Below are 23,430 nucleotides of genomic sequence, written 5' to 3' on the forward strand. Positions count from 1 at the left end.
GATTCCAGAGGGCAGGAGCTGGCTTCTGGTGGCTAAATTTTTCTCTGTTTCTTCAGAGCTTTCGGGGTGCTTCCCAAGTGCTGTGCAGGTTGAGATAGGGCTGTCAAGATCACCATGTCTTCTCCCAGAGCTTATACTTAACATTCCTCTAGAATTTGACACCAGGCTCTTTCCCTGCAAGTGGTTTCATTCTGTGAGAGCAGAGGACAGATACTAGAGAAAGTGGGGTGTCACCTTACAGAGTCTCTTCCAAATGTTATGTTTTCTTAGCCTGATCCCTGCTCTTCCTTTTACAACTTGGTATCACCCCCTGTAAAAAGAGAAGTGTGCCCCCTCACCCAAATGTTATGTTTTCTTAGCCTGATCCCTGCTCTTCCTTTTACAACTTGGTATCACCCCCTGTAAAAAGAGAAGTGTGCCCCCTCACCCCCGATTTCAGAGCTCCGAGCTTGTGCTTGAATGTGGAGCCATCGGCCTCAAATCACCCTGAACCCATCAGACTCTTGGCTCGTTGAACACTTCCTGTGAACATGGGATCATTTCCTATTAATTGTATACATTTTCCTATTGTGTGTGTCCATGTGTGTATGGTGTATATGGGTGTGTATGTGTGCAGCTGAGCAGACATGAGTGTAAGTGAAAGTCACAGGTCAGTCTTGGGTGTGGTTCCTTAGGACCTATCCACCTTGGGTTTTGTCACAGGACTTCTCACTGTCCTGGAACTCACCAATTCAGTTAGGTTGGCCACTGAGTTCTGGGAAGCCTCCTGTCTCCATCTCCACCCTTCCTGTGATTATAAATGCATGCTGGGAATCAAACTCAGATCCTCATGTTTGCTTAGCAAGGATTTTACAGACTGAGCCATCTTTCTAGGCTCTGATTCAATGCATTTTCTATTGGAAGAATGTAGATGGGAGCTCAGGGTCTCATGTGCAGCTAAAAGTTAGCGTTTGGGAACTATCCTATCACTACCCACTGAGCTAGCATTGGATGAGGAAACTCCAACTACTTCACTTTGTTGAAGTTGTGTCGTAGTCACTTAACCACTTGACTTAGCTCCAGGAAGGACTAAATAGCAAAGAGCTCTGGGGATCCCCATCCCCCTTCATGGTACGTTTTAAGGCAGCTTCTCAAGAGTTTATTTTCTTTTGTGATTTTTATGTAACTGCCATTGGAGGTTTATCATAAGGGACTTAAAACTTGTTCTCACTGTAAAATCTTGAGCCAGAAGCCATTTTTTAAGTGAATTTCTCACTTGGGTCAGTGTTTGATGACAGAAAATAAAATTGGCCCACGCGAGTCCGTTTAGCTTCCTGCCGCTGTTGTATTGGCTCAACATTCTGTTTACCAAAAAAGCAGCCTCCGCTGGTTCCAGCTGCAATGAATTCTCCTGACAGAAAGGATGGCGAGGTCCGTTCCTCATCTGCTCTGGAAAAGGAGTAGAATTTTAAAGTTATGTTTTCATCTGAGAACCCAAAACATGCTGTTCTTATGAGGGACGTTTGAAAGCTGAGCCATAAATATATGAAAACACACCAGGTAATGAAGTTGTTTGGAGTCTCCAATGATGTCCCTGTGCCTGAAGTCGGGCATTTCTTTGAACATGACAGCAGAAGGCATTTTAAGACCTAAATCAGCAGTAGTAACAGTTGATCTTGGCCATGTGGAAATACTTAGCAAGTCACTTCAGGGATAAATGTTATCATTGGGAAAATGCAAACATATGTCGTTGTCTGTTATATACAAAAGCAGAGTTACCAAAAGCAAGATCGCAAAGGTAGGCTTGCAAATAAACCTGCAGTATTCAAAGAAAAATCCAAGGAGGGTATAAAATCTTGAATGGTGATTTTTTTAAAGTAGAAACAGTACAAATGGTGAAAATAAAGTTTAACTCAAAGTTATTGAGCTTGTCAATCGAGGGTCATCTCAGAAATGACTTTAACAGTGGCAGTCATATAAAGGAGAAGCTGGTGATGTCCTATAATGGTGCTATGGTTGATTCTGGCTTTGAACAAATGTAAGTAGACTTGCTGGTCAATATACTTCTCTTAAGTGATAAGAGAAGAACGTATTTTATTCTGGTTAAAAGTCAAATGGCTGATCCAACTCAGTGTGTTACATGCAGTCGGTTGATCTCAAAGATGCTAATGACATAGCCATTATATGAATATGTGTTTGCAATGTTTATGATGATGGTGGCTATAAACACAAATTATGCTGCAAAGTGCTTGATGGTTAGATAATGACACAAAAATCTCTAACCACACGTGAATGTTTTAGTGACTGCAGGGTTGGCTGTCTATGGAGCACACACTTTGGGTGCGCCTGGGAAGCTAACATTTTGACTGTCAATGGTTCAGCTTGGGCTCCTGAGAGACTCCATCTGGAGATGAAGGTTATTAGGAAATGATCCTAAGAAGCCCTGACAGAGGAACGGGACTACCACAGAAAGTGGGGGCCTGTCAGAGGCTCACGGTATGACTTTGGACCATAGATATATACAAGTCACATTTCAGTTATTCCTTTTAGTGTAACAAGAAAAGAATTTTTTACACTGTTGGTTTTGAGTTGATACTGGGGCATGCATCTTCCTGGGTGGTTCCCTTTTCTCCATGTGAAGAGGCAGGGCTCTTCAGCAGCCTCCTAACAAAGGGTCATGGATGCTTCCATGCAAGATTCAGAGCAGGCAGGCATAAAGGTGATACGCAGCAGTGCCAGTCATTTGCTGAACCCACTGAATACTCAGTATACTAAACACACCTCGCCATGAAGACCTGTCCTGGGATTTCCATGAATGGCATAGGCATAGACGTTGTCTCTTCCATTCATTTGCTCTCAAATGCAACATTGCTCACATTCTAGGCATGAGGAGCTAAGCTGAGATGTGCATACTTCCAGACTCTCTTGCAGCTAGAATGCCAGGGCAGCCCTTTCATACTTCTTCTGGGCCCTCTCTTGGAAGAGAGTCATGTAGTGACAGGAGCTGACAGCAGGAACAGTGAGGTCTATAACAAGGTTAGTGGGTTTCTAAGACTGAAAATTAGGGACACACATGGTACCTGGTTCTTGGGAAGACTTCATGAGACCAGTTGGTTGAGCTCTAGTCCTCCTGAAAGTGAACTCAAGCTAAGCTATTGGTGTGTGTGTGTGTGTGTGTGTGTGTGTGTGTGTGTGTGTGTGTGTATCTCCTTCTGGAAGTATTCATAAATAATGCTGCAGTGAGCAGAGATGGTAAATTGACATGCATAATAAATTAGATGATGACTTTTATTTCTTTTAGCTAAATATACAAGTAATGAGAAGTGACCTTGAATGTGTGTCCTGCTCCATAGATACCAACTGACGTGGTAAAGAGGATCTCATCAGGGTTTTCTAATTTGTGGTTAGATTGTTGTTTTTCTTCAAGGAGGAAAAATAATAGGCAAATTTGGATAAGGGGAATGAATTCATTGTTCCTCCAAATGATAAAGAATGTCTCCCAGACTTGGTTTATTTTAACAGATGTTGAACAGGCTTAATCAACGATCGCAAGGCAAAATGGAATATGTTTATTGCAGATGACAAGATTGTCGAAATGAAGATGAGCTTGGGAATTGGATGAAGACAATTGATCATGGGAACAATTAATCACTGGAGACTCTTGGCTCATTTACATGGGATAAGATTTAATGTATCTGAGGGAAACGGAACACATCATCCATCCTCTTTTCCCACTAAGAAATCATATTGGTGACAGTAAGAAGGGCTGACTGGGTGCTGTCCCGTGTGTCTTAGAGTCCTCAGCTCCCCACATTATCACATGTGGTCACCAACCTAACCCTATCACCACATCAGGTTCCAAGTTCCACAAGAGTCAGTAGCATTTCTCCAACTTCCTGTCTTAGCTCTCTCTTTGGATATATAATGGGTTTGTATGTATTATAGCTTGTACAAACATACAGAGCAGGAGAGGCCCTTCAATCAGCCTCTTACACAGATGTGTGAACACCTGTTTGAGAGATTTACTATGGAGCCTTCCACAGTGTACACTGATGGGGTGCTGGGACACTCCAGTCATCCTTCATCAGCAGAGGTACAGTGATGCCCTCTGATGCCGGCCACACATCCTGAGATGGTGAGATCCAAGTCAGGGAAGAGAAAGGACCTGCGGATCCACCTAGAACCCCATAGATGACTCCTTCAAGTTCAATCTTGGTTTTAGAAATCTGTGGACTCATAGCATCAGCCTCTATTCTGTTGAGCAGCTAAACAGGAGGTACCATTGAGTCTCATTCTTCTTCATGCCTGTTTTTGTTTGTCTTGCCTTTTATTTTGTTTTCAATGTATGGTTTCTCTGTGTGAGCCCTGACTGTCCCAGAGTCCTCTCTGTAGAGCAGGCTGGCCTCAAACCCAGAGATCCATCTGCATCTGCCTCCCTAGTGCTGGGACTAAGGGAATGTGCCACCACACCTTTAATTTAAAGTAATTTAAAGTATTACTTTAATTTAACTTAAAGTATTTTAAAATGTTCAAAAATATTTCATGGTAATTTTTTAAAGATTGATTTATTTATTTTATGTATGTGAGTACACTTTCACTTTCTTCAGACACACCAGAAGAGGGTATCAGATCCCATTACAGATGGTTTTGAGCCACCATGTGGAAATTGAACTCAGGACCTCTGGAAGAGCAGTTTGTGCTCTTAATTAACTCTTTCCAGCCCCGCTTCATGGTATTTTCAAACTATTGTTTTCATGTGAAATTTCTGGGAGAAAACAAACAGAACTGAAAAAAAATCAGAGGTTTAAAATGTTCCCCTATGGTAGGAGGGAGGAATTAGTATCCCTAGAGATGAAGGTGGAAGTGGGCCCATGGAATCCTGATTCATAGACATCACAGGCCTGTGCAGGAGACTGAGGCAGGAAGGATCATGAGTTTGAGGCCAGCCTAGGTCACATAATAAGATCCTGTCTCAATAAACAAAACCAAAAGGTTCTAAGAACAGTATGAAATCTTCCTCAGAGTCCAATAGCTCTTTGAAAAAAAAAAACACTTTCTATATATTGTTTCTTTTAATCAATAAAAGCCTGGAGAGCAGCATAAATATTTTTGAAAGAACAAGAACAATGTAAAGGTTTATTAATTTTTGTTGTACAACATTAAATTTTAGGGACTGAAAGATTGGCAATTAAATGCCCCTTTAATCCAAACTCCCACCAGCAAAGGATGTTCTGGCTTTGAGTCTTAGACTTTACCAGAAAAATACATGGGTGACAATAATGTAAACAGGAAGCAATGCCAATCAGCATTAGGCAAATGTCAATCAAAATTACAATAAGGTCCAGGGCACAACTTAGAATGCTTAAGGAACCAGACGGTACTAAATGTTGCCAATCAAATAGGGACTGGCTTGCTGCTGGGATTGTAAATGAATAGGACGGCTTTGAAAAGTGATGTGGAAGTCTTTCATATGATCAAACATACATGCAGTACCATACCCAGAGACTGCAATCTTATATATTTACCCAAAAGAATTGAAGTGTGCAGAAGAAGGCACACAAATATTTGTAGGAGCTTTACTTGTTGTCATTGAAATTTAGGGAGAACGCATGTGTCTCTGAGCTCACACATGGACAGATTGTGCCATATCTATAAACTGAAATGTTGCTCAGTAATAAAATGACAAACTGACTCAGGAAACCACAGCATGGACCATTCCAACAGTCTAACCCTGCTTATAAAACCTTCTAGGTTCAGGTATGTTGGTGTCCTTTTTAATTTCAGCACTTGGGAGGCAAAAGTAGGTAGGTATTTGAGGCCAGCCTGGTCTACATAGAGAGCTCTAGAACAGATAGGATTACATAATGAAACCCTGTTTTAAACAGTAACAACAACAACAACAGCAACAGCAACAACAACAACAACAACAACAACAACAACAACAACAACAAAGCATTCTTTAGGAATACAAATCGCAGGTCTCCCAGGAATAGGTTTATTGATAACATTTTTTTGACTCCTCTGACCAAGTCCCAACAAGGAGATATGTGATGGAGAGCTTCTCTCGGCTTCATGTTTGAGGGTACACATACAGTCTCAGTGGGGAAGGCGTGGTGTAGGGAGCAGTTCTCCACCGTGGCGGCAGGAACATGAGGCTGCTTGCTCACACAGAGGTAGACAGAGGCCCAGGTCAGGAAAGGAAGTGGTGTCAGGCTAGAAACCTCGCTTTCCATCCACTAGCAATGAGATTTCCTTCAGGTAGTCCCTACATTCCTATGGTTCCATGGCCTCAGTGTTACGATACTACTAGCTGGGATCCAAGGTTTCAGACACATGAGCCTGTGGGGTTTGTTTTATGTCCAAACTCTAACAGTAGGGAAGGGGTCTGATTAGCAAGCATGAAGATCCAGAGGAAGGAAGCCCTCTGGAATCTTAAAGATGCATTCCTACGTGAAATGCATGGTGCCTTAACACGAATGGATGCTATACTATGTAAGTGGTCGGAATGAGGCATGACAGCAATGTGCAGTCAATGCCTGAGCTTATCAGTAAGCACAGAAACAGCATTTTAAAAAGCAGCAGCTATGATGGTGTTATTGGGAGAGGTGGAGAAGATCAGGTGGACTAGAGCAACATTAGTTCCGCTGTTCTAACTTTCTTGGGCATGATGGAGGTCTCAAGGGCAATGAGAGAATGAGCTTTCTTTGGACACCCTGGCTAAGCAAACAAAACATCATGGTGGTCTTGGGCTACTTTTCCAAGATTCCAATTGTTTAGAGAAAAGTTAAAGTATGTGTCTATGCATGCACGCGTGCCGGTGGAGTGTGTGTGTTTTGTGTGCGTATGTGTGTGCACATGTGTGTGTATGTGTGCATGTGTATGTCAGAGAGTGTGTTGCGGGTGAATATGTGTGTTTGCATGTGGGTGTGTGTGTGCATGCGTGAATGCGCATATGTGTGTGTTCTGTGAATGAAAGAACATGGGGTGGGCTCTTTTTCACTCATGTGCAAAGAGAGAAAGAAAGTAGGGAAGCAGAGGGAGAGAGAGAGAGAGAGAGAGAGAGAGAGAGAGAGAGAGAGAGAGAACTTAGTGACTACAAGCAAAATGTTCATATTATACTTTTGTTTTGATCTTCTATAGGTTGGAAATTTTTTCAAGTGAAAAATTAGCAGAACAGTATATTAATCCTCCTTTACCCGACAGTGACCAGCAGTGAAGAACCTTATTTTAATCAAATGATCATAGGTACACGCAGAGATGTAGGAGAAAAATACACTCCACATCTGGAAGTTCACAAGGTTACAAATACAAAGAATAGGAAAGTGTCCAGCCATCCATAGTGCCTGACAGAGAGTAGAATTTGCTACAATTTTGCCAAACAAGTGGGTGTTTGCCTTAAAGAATCATGAATAAATAAATAATAGTATATAAATATAACAGAATATTATGCTGACTTTAAATATGTTTTGCTAAATATTTAATAACATGGGGAATGCCTATGCCATGCCAAATGAAAAATTCAGAATGCAAAACCTATATAGATGAAGTTATTCTTTTTAAACCATTTTTAAAGCATGGGGAGAGAAGCTAGAAGAAAATGAACTAAAACGTTAAAAGGGGCTCTCTCTAGTGACAGGATTTTTCTTCTTCTTCTTCTTCTTTTTTTTTTTTTTTTTTTTTTTTTTTTTTTTTGCCCTACTTTCCAATGCTCTACGCTGAATGTATACTTTTATTTTATTTTCTCAGCATCAGAAGCAGTGTACTTGAGTTTAGCCATGCAAAACCCTGGGATGGAGACAAATGCACCTAGAAGACTCTCTTGTGGCAGGGTCTGCCCAGAGGAGGTGTGACAGTGAGGCTGAGACCACAGAAACACTGGCAGCTCATCAGATACTGATGGAAGATGTGATTCAGGCTTGCTGTCTATCATGACGAAACCTCCAGATTTAAACTGAGGTGTTCTCTCTGCTGCGACAAAATTATCAAATGTATTTTAAAAACTGGTAGCACTTTCCGACTATGCGTTGCTCCTGGAGTTTAAATACAGAGCAATATTAAACCTTAAACTGTGATAAGGGAGAACAAATATACAACGCTGTACCCGTCTCTTCAGAGCTTTCTTGACACCCCTTTGACTGCAGCCACACAGACTCTATGCGTACCATAGAGAGCCAGCTCCATGTTGTCAGGACAGCAGGCCTAGGAGGCTGCTTGCTCATATCTGGGTAGACATGGCAGCAGAGACTAAACAGGAAGCCGGGTCAGGCTAGCAACCTCAAGACCCACCCTACAGAGGCTGATTTCCTTCTGGTAGGCTCCTCTGAGCCATCTGGACCCTGAGACTGCCCCTGGGCTGGCTGGGCGATGCCCACACAGCTGTCAGAGTCTATGTGCTAAGTTGTGTGGCCGGAGGGGATGAGCAGGAGCCAGCAGGAAACAGGAAGCAGGAAGCTCAAGTGTGAAATCGCAGAACTGTTGTGTCAGCACCTTACTGAATTCTTGTCTCTGCAGATCAAGCCTGGATGAGAACTGGAAACCTCGGGGTCTCTGATGTCCTTTGCATGGCTGTATTTATGTCATTCTCTGGAGAAAAGGGAGGGTTGTGTAGGGCCCCCAGGCTTGGAGTACACTGGGAGTAGAGAGCTGCCCTGGAGTTACATTGTCAGGCTTCCAGTTGGGAAACAGAGACCCTGGGAGGGTGAAGCAGAAGACACATACATCCAATTTAGGGAATCAAGTTGTCAGGAGTATTTGCTTGGGGACATTCCTGTGGATAATGACTTGGTCCCTCTAGTAGAAAAGCTACGAGGCCAGCTCATGTCCAGTGGAAATTGGAGGTCAAGCCCTGTTCTGGGTCTAGAATCACCCAGAAGAGAACTAGGAGCATGTGACAGAGGAGCTGGGGAAGGCTGATATTCAGGGCTTTCTATTACCAAGGCAGCAGAGTGATGTGGTGTTCAAAGGGGGGCAGAGAACCTAGCCCAGCATGAATTCTGCAAGAAAATTGATTTAAGAATATTACAAACTTTATGCACTTGTTACTTTTCTCATTGCTATGATAAATACTATAAATAGTATAAGGAATAAAGGAAGGAAGGAAAAAAGGAAGGAAGGAAGGACAAAAGGAAGGAAGGAAGGATGGATGGGGCAGGTTTACTTTAGACTCAAGGGTGTAGTTCACCATGACAGAGACAGCATGGCAGCAGGCCCATAGGTAACCTCCTGACCGTAAGCAGAGAGTAAACTCAGGTTGCTTTCTTCTTTTCATTCATTCTAAAACCCTAGCCTATGGAGCGGTTCCACCTACATTTAGGATGGTGTTTCCGGCTTCAATTAACCAAGTCAAGAATCTCCCTAACAGACATGTCAAGAGATTTGTGTCTTCTAGGTGATTCTAGATGCTGGTCAAGTGGAGAACTTATATCAACCACCATATTTTATTTTGTTTTTTGAGCAAACATTTTTGAATAAAAGTATCTTTCTCTGCTTTGTGACCAAGGACCACCTAGAAGGCCTGTGGGAAACTCTTAACAGTCTAAATGTTTGCTTGTCTCTCGTCTTAACACTAACTACACTGTGCTAGTCCACTGTCCACAATGCCCTGAACTGGCCATGTGCCCTTGAATAATGCAATCACACTGAGTAAATACTGTCATGTCTCTAGACTCAAGTATTAAGTGTAAAAAGCTCTACAAAGCTGTGTGGTTAATAAATGATGGTACAGCTTAATATCAGCACTTAGAAACCTGGGAGACTTTCATCTTCATATTCTAAATACTTAATGATTCCTTCCTCCCCTTCTTATTAAAGCCATTTAGAGAAATGAATCTTTTTCAAGAAACTCCTAACGTTCTCCTCATTAGTTGAAGGGAAGAGATTCCGGTGCATTTTTCTATCTCTCTTGCTCCCTTGGTTCTGTGCTCACTTGAAGCAGGTAGAACTGAGTTTTGGTGTAAAAGTTTCATTTGTATCACTGTGGCATAAGGCTATGACATTGTCATAGGTCTCCATAGGGGTTTTCCTGTAGTGAGACCAATGGCGGCCTGATTTTATGCATGCATCCATACAAATGTGTCTGGGTCAACTTTGGACACAGAAGAGCTGACTGTTCCAGATAACACTGTAGCCCAACTCCTTCTGTGATAAGGGGAAAGTTGGGGTTCATAAACTGCTTTGTCAGGACCCCTTGCTCTTTGCTGTATGCGCTGGTATTGGGAGAACAGGACTCGTGACTTGGGTATTAGCTTGTTTTTCAACCCTTAACAGAGTACACCTGTACCCCGGGGAGGGAAGCGAACAGTACCTCTCAAGCCTTCTGATGGGCCTCCTGTGAAACAGCTTCTGCAAATGTCAAAGGTCACATTCCCCTCTTTAGGTCTCACTGCTGAAGCAGGCTGAGGTAGAAAAGACCCACGGGCAAGAAGCCCTAAGAGGTACCAGTCTCTTGACTCCTATTACTTATGGAAAGACGCAGCAGAATAATCTTAGAGATGACTGTCCTTGCTGATTTTGAAATGACTGGACCACCCACCACTAGCATCCTCCTGAACAAGGCCAGCCCAAAGTCCTCCCCAGAATCAGGAGCCCAGCCCTAGGGTCTACAGTCCAGACCAATTGCATGAAAATGGTTCCACCGAATGACTCTACAGCCAGGAGTCTTGGATTGCACCCCTCAGGTCACCCTCTGCAGTCCCCTCTCAAAGCAGCTGCTACAGCCTCCCCTGCACACACTCCCTGCCTGGGGACATATCTCCACCCTTAGCTTTGCTCTGGACATTTGTTTGAGGTAGACCTGAAGTGGGATAGGTCATGGATACTTCTCGACTTCATGGCACTTTCTCTCAAAATGACATTACCATCTGGGGACCAAGTGTCCAGACAGATGAGTCTGTGAGGGAGATTTCACATTCAAACCGGAATCTGAGACTCAAGGTGATAGACACTACTTCCACTCCGAGTGCCATGTTTGAAGGCACGGGAGTGTTGAGACCACGCGTTGAGTTAACAAAATCTGACTGCTGAGTTCACTGGCTGCCTAAGATGTAGTTGCTTTGATTTTTTTTCTTAGTTCTTTTCTGTTGCTTTTGTGTCTTAACAGTTCAAGTTCAAGAAATCTTAGATTGCTTACAGATGCTCTGAGTCATAGCAGGTCCTTTGGGGCAGAGGCACACGAGCTGAATGGGTCACAGAGGAGCTGATGGAGCCTTCCAGGCAGCACTGGAGTATCAGAGGACTGCTATTCAATACTAGCTGTGACGGTCCTCACTCCAGGTGTGGGGTTAGTCTTAACTGCTAACTTGATGAAAAAAAAATACTCCATCCAGGTCTGTGAGGAATTTTCTAGATTGGATTAAATGAGGTGGGAAGGTCCACGCTGAATGTTGGAGGCAGCATTCCAAGTGCCAGAATCCTGGCCTGAATTAAACAAAGAAAATGAGCGGAGTAGCAGCGTTCATCTCTCTCTGTCTGGGTGTGGATGCGCTGTGACCAGCCACCTCATGCTCCTGCCGCATGCTTTCCCTGCCATGGATACCCTCAAACTGTGAGCCCAAACAGACCTTTCTTTCCTTAATTCACCTTTGTCAGCAATTTTGTTACAGCAATAGGCAAAGTAACTAAAAGTAACCAACGCACTGGCCTTTTTCTCTTTTCTTTTCTTTTCTCTTCTTTTCTTCCTTCCTTCCTTTCTTTCTTTCTTTCTTTCTTTCTCTCTTTCTTTCTTTTTTGGATAGGAGATAAATGTCCCATTTACTCAGTGAACCTGCCTGTGTGATGTAATGGACCGAAGTGAGAATCACCCACTTCACAGAAAACTATCAGTGTCTCTTATCGGCTGCCTCCGCCCCATCTCAGGAAATGACAAACATGGGTCTTCCTCTGGTCATTTCTTCACCCTGTAGAGGACAGGGCTGATGAGGTGCTATGAATGATTATGGAAAGAAAAAATTATCTTTTGTAGTATTTCTGAGCCCTCTTTTAAGTGAAGGCAAAATAACTTGCTTATTTCCATCAATAAAAATCTAGTAGAAGCCATTTATTAACCAGCTGGTGGCACTGCTTTCTTTAAGAAAAGATGGGGGCGAGATTATGCACACCGGTCCTTTGTCAGGTGTGTAGAGGACAGACTTGTAGCTCCTTCTCACCAGTGTGCACAAAATCCACCAGTATTTGGTATGTGCAGCAGGGTCCTAAGAAGAGAGTTTTAGACAGTTGTTAAGTGTCGGATAGCCGGGAGTTACACGAGTTGTGCAGGTCAAAATGTAAATGTTTAGAGTTCTTTTTTCTTGCCCCTAGGTTAAGGTCGGTGTGAACACCAACAAGACAGTTGATTGGACGACACTACTATACATGCATTGTGCTCCTCGAGCTGTTTGCACAGGACTCCTTTCTGACAGGTCACCCATTCTCCTCTCCTGTGTACTGTCGAAGATGACAGCGTGGAACTCAGCTTTCGTCTCTAAAATTATCCGGTGAGTTCCTGCCTCCCTCCCTCGCTGCAGAAAAGGAAGTCTGCCTGCAAAGAAGGGAGTCCTACGTCAGACCCGCAGAGTGCCCCGCGTTTTATTTCTGTAACACAGTCACATGACCATATCCTTGCCAACGTCCCAATTCCATTATGTCAAAAAGAATTGCCAATCAGGTGTGGGAATAATGTCCTCCCACTGAAAAACACCCAAAATACCCACAACCTTGACCTCTCCATCTGGGTACACCATTTCTTTCTTTTCCAAGGGACTGAACCTCCCACCCGACACTCGGCCGGCACCATCTGTACCTTCCTCATCTGGGACTGGATTCGAAGTCCACACTGATAGACTCAATGTCAGTGCTTGTATCCAGCAGACCCTCTGATTCCTGAGCACAGCAGGAAACACTGGGAGTGGGGCAGAAAATAACTTCCTAGTCTGTATTTCCTCTCCTCCATTGGACCCATGCCTTCTTATTCTCCTGGGACAAGCAAATCTTTCTGTGATCAGAGTTATATTTACAAGGGAATGCTGATCCAATTAGCAGTGTATTTAGGGTGATCTTTACTAATTTGTATCACAAAGCCTCTTACCCCAGCAGCCCTAGAGAAGCAAAACCCTCCACACCCATGTGCACAGAGAATGGGGGTCATCTGCCAAGGGTTGTGCAGCCAATTACAGGAAGATGAATCTGGCAGTCTTGGACTTGGAGTTTCCAGCCCATGAAAATCATTATTTGAGAATGAAATGTGCTCTTCTGATTTAATCAAGTAAGAATCCAAAGTCTGCCCCGAGGATAGGAAGGCACAGCCTAGAGCAGTGGGCCTTGAACACTTTCCTATTGGGTGGTTACTCCAATATTCTCATGAGCTAACCCCATAGGAACTTGTAATGATGACTAACTAAGCCTAATGTATGTTACAAAAACTGCCACCAGGGCTTTATGACAAGGCCATCTAAGGGATCAGAGAATCCCAAATCCTATAGGATTCTTGCAATGGGCCACTAGAGGAGAAAAGGCTTCCAATATCCTTGACTGGATCTTGGCCAGTGGCCACCCATGCTCGTGAGCTTCAACAGACTGGGGCTGGAAGACTTTCAGCATCTGGCACGTAAATGGTAAGTCTCAGCTTCAAATCATGAAGTAGCAGCTCAGGGACTATAGGGGACAGAGCAGTTGCTTTTAAATGCTCAAAGGGTGACTACATCAAAGAAGTAAGTCCAATTTAGTGGATGGCCCTATTCCAATTACTCAAACTGTCCCTAATAGGCCAAGAACTTTTGGGATACACCTGGAGAATAATTTCGTTCAACCCTCATGTGTCCCTGCTGGTTGACCTCCTTAGGCCTTCTATCTTACCTGCTCTTTCTAACATCTTCCCCTGATCCTGTTAGAATGTGTAATGAGTTCCAGTGAACCTTGTCATCATCGGAATCAGTCATCATTTTTAAGAAGAGCAGAGCCAGCGGCTACCAGCTAGAGACAAGGCAATTCCAGATAATATATTAGAGCCTCAATAACATGGCTTCAGATAATACTTTCAAGAAACTTTGGAAGACAGGTTTCAATTCATATCTTTTAGGCAAGAGAAATTGCAATTTAGAGGCATGGAGGAAATTGTTCAAATGAATGTAAAATTTAAACCCACATCCTGTGGCTCATATCTGCTCCCCTAACCCCCGGCGCTCTGCTTTCCACATGCCCTGTTAGTAAGGGAAGTCATTACTACCTGCCATGGAGAACCAAGGGGATAGGGCAAGAAGAAGCAGGCACATCTCAAAGTCCCTGTCCAAACCCCCAATTCAGAGTCACAGCTAAAGTCACCCCACATTGATTCTTGGGCTGCCTCCCTTATCCAAGATCTCTGTCACATCCTGGAGATGCCCCCCACCTCCCCAGCCCCATCAATTGCAGGTTTCCATTCATTCTTATGGCCATCTGGCCATCTCTCCTGTCCCTCTCCACACCTGATCCTGAACCCTCTTCTCTTCCTATCACCTCTCCCTCTCAGTTCCCTCCCTCCACCTGCCTCTTATGACTAATTTTTCCTCGTTCTAAGTGAGATTCAAAGACCCTTCCTTGTGCCTTCCTTCTTGTTTAGCTCCTTTGGGTCTGTGGAGTATAGCATGAGTATCCTATATTTGGGGGCTAATATCCACTTATAAGTGAGTATACACCATGCATGTCCTTTTGAAACTGGAATACCTCACTCAGGATGATATTCTCAAGTTCCATCCGTTTGCCTACAAAATTCACGATGTCTTGGTTTTTAATTGCTGGATAGTATTCCATTGTGTAGATGTACCATATTTTCTTTATCCGTTCTTCAGTTGAGGGACATCTAGGTTGTTTCTAGTTTCTAGCTTTTACCAATAAAGCTGCTATGAACATAGTTGAGCAAGTGTCTTTGGGGTATGGTGGATCACTTTTGAGTATATGCCCAGGAGTAGTATAGAATCTGAAGAGGCCACTTCCTGTAGCTAAGCAAGAACCCCAGTGGGATGATAGGGACACCAACCCACCCACAAAATTTTTGACTCAAAATTTATCCTGTCTACAAGAAATGCAGGAACAGGGAATGGAGCAGAAACTGAGGGAATGGCCAACCAACAACTGGTCCAACTTGAGACACCTCCCATGGACAAGCACCAATCCACAACACTATTAATGATACTCTGTTATGGTTACAGACAGGAGTCTAGCATGGCTGTCCTTTGAGTGGCTTCACTCAGAAGGTGACTCAGATAGATATAGACACCACAGCCAAACAGTGGATGGAACTTGAGAACTCTTATAGAAATGTAGGAGTAAGGATTCATGGCCCCTGAGGGGATAGGAACGCCACAGGAAGACCAAGAGAGTCAACTAACCTGGGCCATTTGAGTTCTCAGAGACTGAATCACCAACTGGCTGGACCTAGGCCTAACAGCACATATGTAGCAAATGTACAGCTTGGTCTTCATGTGGGCCCTAAAGAAGTGGAACGGGGGCTATCCCAAAATCTGTTGCCTGTCTGTGGGCTATGTTCTTCTAGCTGGGCTGCCTTGCCTGGCCTCTGTGGGAGAGGATGAGCCTAGCCCAGCAGAGACTTGATGTGCCAGGGTGGAGGGTTAACCAGGGGGACCCCAACCTACTCAGATTGTGGGATGGATGGATTGTGGGAGGGGTGACCTGGAATGGAGAGGGCAATGGGGGAGATGTAAAGTTAATAAAAAAAATTATCCCAAGCAAACAAACAAAAAAACCCAAACATTTTGAGATTCATCATTTTAATGTACAGGTGTAAATTTCAAAGAATTATGATAAAATTATTAAAAGCTTGCTTTGCACTAGAAAGAAAGAATGAATGAATGAATGAATAAATAAATAAATAAATAAATAAATAAATAAATAAATAAAGTCCCTGCCCACTGAAGTCCAAGGGCATGTGATTTAATGTCATGTGCTTCTGAGGGGTCCACACAGCTGCCTGGGAAGCTCCTTCCTGGCCTAGCAGTGAAACCTACAGGTGTCTAAGGCTCAGAGACGATCAAAGGAGTTTCTTCTAAATAGCTATAAAATTCTCTTTTAATCTGAATTGTAAATTCCACACACACCCAGAGACCTCCCAAGTGTACCAGCAATGTGCGAACAGCTGTGCCAAACTCCACCGTGGTGATAATTGACTGGCCTTACACAAGGCTGCTGCAGCCCGGCCTGAACTAGAAGAATACCTTTTGGCTTGTTAAAGACTGATTAAAGGGAGTCCAAGAATAGGGCTGGATCTTATGACCAACACTGTGAAGACTGAGGGATGGGGACTGTATATCTCTGTGGGCTCATATCCAGTCCCATGGAGGATTGAAACCATGTGTGGCCAGTGAGACCTGTGTGTCAGGAAATGGTCTTGTTGCTTTCCTATCCCTCCCTTCCTCACTCCTTTCTTGCCTTCCTCTCTTTTTGCCTTCTTTTCGCTGTTCCTACTTCCTTCTCTGTTTCCCTCCTTTCCTTACTGCTCCCCATGCTTCCATCCCTCCCCCTCTCTCTTTTTCTCCAAAAATAAACTTACGTTCCATCTTGATTTTTCAGTTTGGGGCATTTTATAGTCAAGTAGCTGCTTATTGTTTATGCACTGTGATTTTGTTACAACATTCAGTCTCTCCCCTTTCTGCCTCCCTCCCTCCCTCCATCTCTTCTTTTCCTTCCCTCCCTCCTTCTCTTCTTTCCTCTTCTCTCCCACCCTCCCTTCCTCTCTCTCCTTCCTTCCCTCCCCTCTCTCTCCCTCTCTCAATTCCTTCCTTCCTTCCTTCTCATCAGTAGTTTGGTCACACTTCCACAGAGCATAGGTGACATGGTCTGTTAGTCACATAGTATATATTCCTTATAGTAGTGGTCGCTGCCATCTCCTTCCTCCTTCCTTCCCAGAGGCTGTAATGATTCAACTCATCAGTGCTTAACCCAACCACATTCAACACCTTCAGCTGGTCAATTTAGTGTTCAGCTTCACATTTCCAAAGACAAATTTATATTCCATTTCTACTTTTCTGTTTGGAGCATTTTGTAGTTAAGTAACTGTTTCTTATTGTGCATTGTGATTATGTGAAAGTATTCACAGGCAACATTCATCATAAGCCAAGGTTCTTTTTTTTTTATGCATGATTGCTCCTTTTCCCTGAGTTAGCATTGTTTCCTTTTTAGATCATCTGATTTCCTTGTGTGCTTATTATTAATCTGAGCACAGAGCCTCCTTACTGTCCTAATGCCTTCTCACATACATCAGGGATTCTCCCTCCAGTATCTTCCTAGGTTCTGCTCATTTGGCTGTCTTCTATCACCTGGCACTCCATGCTGTATTTCTCTTTCTTGATTTAGACTTAATTTGGAGGCAGACAACCTCTTTCTACAGAGTCCTGAGAAAAAGGCCTAAGAATTGCGTTTCTCAGCCTGTGTTTATGTGAAACTACCCTTCACTCTCATAGTCTGTTGATGGGTTGGCTGTGTGTAGACTTTCTTACAGGAAACCATTTTCTTTGGAACTATAAAGATCTTCAGCTTTTAGCTAACCATTGGTGTTACTGAGAAGACTGAAGCCTTGTTTTAGATTTTCTGTATGACCTTTGATTTCTTTCCTAGAAACTTGTAGCAATTTTTCCCTTGAAGTTTTTGAAATTTCTTGACATTTGAATGGAGTTGGTGATGCTAATTTTGATTAGTTTTAACTATCAACTTCACACAGCCTATAATCACCTGGGAAAAGTCTTAATGGGGAATTTCTAGGTTAGGATGGTCTATGGAAGACTGACTTGATTATGTTAAGTCCTAGCCTACTGTGGGCAGACACATTCCCTATGATCACAGGCAAAACTAAAAAAAACTAACTTCCTAGAAGGAAGGAAGGAAGGGATTGAATAACCAAAGGAGGAGAAAGAAGGAAGAAAGGAAGGAAGGAGGAAAGAAGGAGGAATAGAGGAAGAGATAGAAGAGATGAAGGAAGAAAAGAAAGGGAGAGAAGAGACAGCCTATAATAGTCTAGGAATAGTCTTAATGGGAAATGGTCTAAATCAGGTTGATCTGTGGGTATATCTGTGGAAGATTATCTCAATTATGTTAATTGATATAGGAAGATCTAGCCCATTATGGACAGCTCTATTCTCTAAGTTGAGCTCTGAACTACAAAGAATGAAGAAGGTTACACACAGAGAACATGGGTGCCTTCTTTTCTCTCTGCTATTGACTATAGATGCCCCATGACCAGCTATCCCAAGCTCCTGCCACAATGACTTTCCTGCAATAATGGAACATAATCTGGAATTGTGGGCTTAAAAATCAACTCTCCCTCCTTTAAGATTTTTTTTGAGGGGTCAGGAGCTGTATTTCATCACAACAACTTAAGTGAAACTAGAAGATCTCATTTCCCATTACTGAGATGCTCCTGGGTGTACCCTTTAGAACTAGCAATTTATGTGCTTCCATAATGGTCCTCTTTTTTTTTTTACATTGTTTCATTGGTAATGTCTTCTTGTCCTTTCTCTATGTGGGGAACTACCATAGTTCTCTTTGTTTACACCTTCACATGTCCTGTGCTTTCCTAATTGGCTACTTCTCCAATGTGTTTGCAGTCACTTTGAATTTTCTTATGAAGTTCTTCAGAATGTCGATCTCATTAATATGTAAGATAATTTACACATGCTAAAGAGTTGTTTGGGATGTCATTATTGGGAGGAAGTGGATCTTGGTTCTGTCAAGTTGTGATGAAGCACTGCTGGCCTTTCTGCCACATCAGCAACACATTATACATAGCATGGGCATTCCTCTCCACAGGCCAGCCTTCCTTCTGAGTTCTAATGGTATATAGTAGGAGAAACATCTTGTATTCTTTATAAGGTTTGACCACAGTTTTCAAATTTAAATGTTTTCTGGACCAGATATGTCTGAGGTTAAAGATTGCAATGTTAAAACATTCGTGTATTTCTATGAACCAAGTACTAAAGTTATTTTAAGGATACAAAATAAGAAGAGTATCACCTATTAAATAAATCATTTACAATTGGTGTATTTTTGCACTGGGCTCAGAAGCCAGTATGAAATGTGTGCCTAGCAACATAAAATGATGGTTAGAGGATCGTAGACTTATAGGACTGAGAATGAACTTGGTGAGGCTCTAGGCAGAGGGTTAAATGAGCCTGCTGTCATTCATCTTAGAATCAGGTAAAGACCTGTTCCCCTTGGTTGGTGGCACTGCAGTATCTTCTTCCTCAAAAGGACAGAACATTTGTGCCAAGGAGAAGGACCTCAGGAGCATTGTGAAGACAACACAATCATCCTCTCTCAGATCACTTGTAGTTCTGGCTAGTCGTATGACAAGGCAACACAAGCTAGAGGAGAGAGATTCAATTGAGAAAATGCCTACATCAGAGCCAACTTCAGTGCACTTCCTTGATTAGTGAAGGTGCAGCCCATTGTGAGTGGTGCCATTCCTGGGCTGGTGGTCTTGGGTTCTAAAAGACAACAGGCAGAGCAAGCCATAGGGAGCAGTCCAGTAAGCAGCATTTGTCCATAGCCTCTGCATCAGTTCCTGCCTTCAGGTTCCTGCTCTGCTCGAGTTCCTGTCCTGGCTTCCTTTGATGGTGAACTGTGATATGAAATCATAAGCAGAATAAGCCCTTGCCTCCCCAATTTGCTTTTGGCTGTTCCATAGCAGCAAGAGTAACCCTAAGACACTCATCCTCTCTAAAGAATTGAGAGACTGTGATTAGACATACAAGTAGTCAAGTTGGAAGGCCAAGTCCAGTCTACAAAACATCAAAGCACATTGTTGCCTTAATGTCTTTCTACTAATTCCTCCTGGCATTTCACTAATTGTAGAGTCTGAAAGATTCAGAGGAATCCTGTTCCTGTAGGAAAGGCTATGGACATGCTATCTTAGGAGACTTTCATGGAGTAGTCTGTTCTGCATGGCTGCATCATAGCTGCTAGTCAAAAAAGGTGTTTTGGACACACATAAGGCTCATATAGGAGACTTGCCACATCAATCACTATGTTGAAAGAGAGGAGCAGCTTTTTGGAGAAGTCAGGTGTCATGGCAGCTAGAATTCCCCTCTCCCGACCCACCACTGGCAAGGTTCTCACTTAGAGGAGGCTCAGAAGTTGAGCTCCCTTCCCTCTGAGCAGCTGCAGTGGCTCCAAGCACACAGTACCATCTGTCTCTTATGTGAGGGGCATTCATCAAGAAGGAGAAAGGGTGCAAACTGAGAAAAAAGGGTTGTGTATTCTTTATACAGAAAGCCTCCATGGACCTGAGCCCTCACACAGGGGTTTTAGAGGCTCAGCTATGCTCAGAACTCCAACCGTGTGGCAAATCTTTTATCCATGAGTTATCTGTTGGTTTATTCTTGTGACCTGTCATCAAAGGAGCCTCAAGTTGTCCTCCTGCCCGACCCAACAAATACCAAGTGATGTTCTGGACTAGCTGTGTGAGTTCCCTGTGGTTTTTTTCCAGGAGCAGAAGCTAGTAGCTGTCATATCCTTTGGAGGTTCCCTTGTTTCTCAAAGCTCATGTCTAGTGGTGTTTCACTTAGAGTGAAGAAGGAAAAGTGTGAGGCTTCTGAATGAGGCCCACAGAGAGCATCTGTCTGAGATGCACTGGACTGTGTCCCCTTTGATGAGTAGTCAAGCTTCTGGGGAACGTCCTCCTTGGTCCCCTCACAGGCTCCTTATTGAGCATGATGACACTGAGACATGTCACGTGTCTTCCTTTGTTGATTCACCAGCTTTTGTAGCTCACACACGATTTCCATGTGTCTTCTACTCAAGGTAGCCAAACAGAGACTGCGTGTACATTCTTGTCCTCCTCCACCTTCTCTTCCTTTGTCTTTAGATGAAGTAACACAAAGTAAAAGGGGCATTCAACAGATTTTCACCCACTAATCAACACCTGCATATCTTTCTTCATCAAGGGTCTGGTCATTGTGTATAAAGCCAGTATTCATAATGTTCATTTGTGTGGAAGATGAGGGCTAACTTCATGACCACATTCAAGAAGCTAGAAATATTATGCTATGGGGTTTTGTATTAATGGCTTCTCCTAATTTTGTCCCCAAGCCTGTTACATGACAGCTAAGACAGATAGCCAAGACAAAGCCTGTCTTAGTTTCCATTGCTGAGAAGAGACCGGATCACCAAGGCAACTCTTAAAAGGGAAAACATTTAATTGGGCTGGCTTACAGGTTCAAAAGTTCAATCCATTACCATCATGGCAGGAAGCGTTGCTGTATGCAGGCAGACTTGGTGCTGGAGAAGGAGCTGAGTTCTGACCTCTTGAGCGGAAGGCAGCCATCAGAAGACGGGCTTCCACTTGGCTAGGAGGAGGATCTGAAGGCCCACCCCAACAGTGACACACTTCCTCCAATAAAGCCACACCTACTCCAACTCCAACAAGGCCACACCTCCTAACCAAGCACATTCAAACCACCACAAGGCCAATTCACAGTTTCAGAGACCAATTCTGCAGCCTCTCAAGACTTAGGACTCAGTGTTTCCTATTTGCAAAAAGTGCTGTGTGAGGATAAAGCAAGATTGATAATGGTGTGTTATATGCTGAGCTTTCTGTGTATAAACTTCTGCAAACTGGAGCTCCATCCTAAAATTAAATGTGGAGAAAGAAGCCTGCACGCATAACTCAAGCAGGAGAGTATAGATGGAAATAAGCATATGTCCCACACAGTCACTCCACACTGAGAATTCCAGAACGCTTGCGATTTTTAAAATATAGACAGTTTTATCTTACAATTGCCTCCTATTCTTTTGGCAGCAAACTACTTTACTATAGAGGAGAGTAAGAAAGGAGAATGGAGTAGATATTTTAAATGCCTTTTTGAGGTTTTAGCATATTTCCTACCATCTGGGTGAGCCCATTTCACCAGGTAGGAAGCCGTTCTTTCATCTCATTAAGCCAAAATATATTTTGAAGGTACTAAAGCTTGTGGTAGCATCTATCAGGAGTATTTTCTTAGCAAATATTCACAAATGGGGATATTCTAAACATGAATGATTTTTTTTGAGTCAGAGAGGCCTTATACAAACATGTATTATATAATATATATACATATATATAGTGTATCATGTATGTTCTAGAGAATTTCATATGGTTACACATTATATATTATACCCAACTATTACAAGGGCTATTAATTGGCAACACTATAACAAAAGAAACATCAGATTTAGGTATTTAGAGAAATGTAAGTACTAAGAAGCCCTTAGCTGTCCAGGGTTGATACAGTAATGAATTCTACTTGGGCCAGGAAGTATTAGGGTCCCCTGAGAAGCTGAAAGAGAAAACAGCCTGGAGGCTGTACTCATCAAATACAGCCAACTTTAAGTCAGTTGGGATTACAGATAACAATGAACCACACCCACCTGATCCTCTGCTGATTTCATCATTTCGGTGTTTGCGGATCAGACCCGTCATTCATCCCGGATCACACAAGGTACAGTGTTCCCATAAAGATCCTCTCTCTCCCATTCTGTTTTAACACAGCCCTTATGTGGAATGCTGGTAGTTTATCTCTATATCACAGACAATGTCACAGACTGTGGCTATGAAAACATTAGGTTGCATGTGGCCATAGGATGATCAGTAGAGAGCCGGGTTGCTTTGGAGGACTCTAACAATGTCAGTGCCGCAGTCCTACTGCTGTGCTGAGAACAATCCTAAAAGTTCTACATACATTGTTGAATGTCACTTTCAGGCTCTGGACTGAGTGTTTTATGTGCATCAATTCATTTAGTCTATAAATCCTGCAGAATAGTCATTAATATTCATAGTTATTGTTTGACCTGGAGAGATGGCTCAGTGGTTAAAGCACTTGTCAGCCAGGCAACATTCATAAGGACTAGAGGTCAGATTCCTAGAGCCTGCTTAGATGTTGGGTGGGTGTGGTGGCTCTCACATAATTCTAGTGCTTTCAAGAGGAAACAAAGGATCCCCAGAGCAAGCCAGCAAGAGCTCTGGGTTCAACTGAAAAGACTGCCTCATGAATAAGGTGGAGTAACCAAGGAAGACTTCCAATATTACCTCAGACATCCACACACATACACACACACACACACACACACACACACACACACACACACGTTGTTGGTTTACGTTTTGCAAAATAAACAATTCAGTCTTAGAGAGGGGATCTCCTCAAAGCTACCCAGTGGTAGGTGATGAGCTGTCATTATTGGTAGGTTTATAGCACCAGAACCCACAAACTGTCCCTGTCACTAGACCCAATCTAAATGAAATTCAACATGTTACAAATTAATCTGATGCCTCCCAAAGAACTATCTCCCTACACACGTATGATCCTGTGCTTGAGAGGGGAGATGACAATCATGCCTCCTCCTACTTGATACATGCTGCATCTCCTGAAATAAAAACCTTAAATGGATAGAAGGTGGTCCATTTAAATGTCCCAAATATTCCCGAAAAGGAAAGAAGAAAGAAAGGAAGGAAGG

The sequence above is a fragment of the Rattus rattus genome, chromosome 2 (genome assembly GCF_011064425.1).
Source record: "Rattus rattus isolate New Zealand chromosome 2, Rrattus_CSIRO_v1, whole genome shotgun sequence".
NCBI classification, from domain to species: Eukaryota; Metazoa; Chordata; class Mammalia; order Rodentia; family Muridae; genus Rattus; species Rattus rattus.